The sequence below is a fragment of the Nilaparvata lugens genome, unplaced genomic scaffold (assembly GCF_014356525.2).
Source record: "Nilaparvata lugens isolate BPH unplaced genomic scaffold, ASM1435652v1 scaffold4559, whole genome shotgun sequence".
NCBI classification, from domain to species: domain Eukaryota; kingdom Metazoa; phylum Arthropoda; class Insecta; order Hemiptera; family Delphacidae; genus Nilaparvata; species Nilaparvata lugens.
Window position 1 is genome coordinate 18,964 of NW_024090698.1, and position 2,107 is coordinate 21,070.

The following is a 2,107-nucleotide window of genomic DNA, read 5'->3' on the forward strand; positions in this document are numbered from 1 at the left end:
TACCCCTCGCGGGGTGATATGCATGCCGTTGCACTGTATTTGTTTCAGTCTCTAGCGAACTGTCTGCTCGATACTTGTATACGTGCGCATATTTCGTTAGCGTGTGGATATTTTCAAAGTCCCTATTAAAACGCGTTTTTGCGTGTGCGATTGTTTTACTTCTTTTTTTCAGGAGCCGGTAGTGATTACTATTTTTCAGGTAGTGGATAATATTTTTCAAGTGTAGCTGTGTAGCCTACTATGGCCGAAATTCAGACTAAAAGGCTCAGCCTAATAGATATACGCGTAACTTAAACGCTCTGCAGAATCTCAGCGGAAAGACCTAGTTACATGATTTTTTCTTTAAAAATAAATTCAATTAATTCTCTACATTTCATACGCGATATGTATACACAAAAAATCAAAAACAAAAATTTTTCTCGATACGTAACTTTTTCATGACATGGAAAATTGAAGTTGTAAATTTTTCGACTTATATACCTCGTTCACACTGAATCGTTGCTCGAATTTGAACTTTATTGACATTATTGGTATCCTCCAACAGTTCTCATGATATTGCGGAAATTTCATTGATTTCTGATGACTAGTTCGAGAGTAACTGTTTTGGTAATGAAATGGGAACATTATTTTCAAGTCAAGTCAAATTCTTATTAAATTCCATTTATCTTCGGAATGAGTGAATTTACGTCAAACGTTCAAAGGACAAAAAAGATGCGTCATGTTTAGTTTCATGGTATTTGATTGTTAATGTTTAAATTAAGTTTTTAATTGTGTTTTTGTTTTGAAAAAAATTGTATTGTATTATGGCAAATAAAGAATTTGAATTTGAATTTGAATTTGATTGATTTTGGAGCAAAATTAGAACATTTTTTAAAATGGTCAATGTTTTTGAACGGCCTGTATCGACTTCTCGTGGCCCTCCGCCGATAGGCAAAGCTACAGGACGGGGACTGTACTTGTGGATGAGAATACTGCGTGAGGTCTACTGTTCACAGAACTACTAGTTATTATTAATTCTAGTTTAATTTTCAGGATGTGGTCTCAAAAGTATTGCAAGAGTGACACAGTCCTACAATACGACCAGGCATGTCTAAATGTACACTCTGGCAACATAATACATCCCACGGATTTATACGTGAAGACTGAAGAATGTTATAAGGTGAGTTGTTGAAGTTTTATAGCCTTAAATCACAATATAAACTCGAATCATCATCTATCATGGACCCTTAGTGAGGTCCACGTTATAATGGTAGTGGAGAAAGATAGCACAACAAAGTTGCCGATCCTCTGTCTTGCCAATGCCTTCTATAGACGGTAGCTGATACAGGTTTATTGATGTAATATTAACTAACTTTGTTGTAGTTCTGACACTGTGTTACTTGTAAATATTTGAAAAAAAACAAGTACTTTTCTTGGAGTATTGAGGAATGCATTTCACTTAATACTCCAACAAAAGTAAGTGTTTTTTTCAAATATTTACAAGTAACACAATGTCAGAACGACAACAAAGTTATTAAATAGTGTTTCGTCATGGAAAGCAACTTCAATTTTAATATTAACTGTTCATTCTCGTTTAAAATAATCAATTATATTTTATTAAGCAAGAATGATTTTTTTAATAATTTCATAATGAATTTCCATGATTAAGATGAAACATTTTGTTAATAATTAATTCTACATTTTTAAAAGCCGATCTGACAACAGAGCAAAGTGAGAAAGAGATAGCGCTATCAGCTTTGTTGAATGATAGACATGGATAGCAATACCATAGCTAATCAAACACTGCCATTATAACGTGGACCTCACTATAGGCTTCTGAGGCTTGTTCCGATGTCCATTTCTTCCTTGATCTTCCAATGTCTCCTCCTCCATTGAGAAATCTGTATTATATCATTAATTAAACATCAAATTGTAGTTGAAAGTCTCTGTACGGCACCTCTGGTTTCTGTATGGGTAATACTCAAGTGTAATGCCGGCGCCACACTTTAGCCGAGTGCGTACAAGCCTAGAAACCCGTATTATATCATCAAATTGTAGTTGAAAGTCTCTGTACGGCACCTCTGGTTTCTGTATGGTTGATACTCAAACTCAAAATCAAAATCAATTT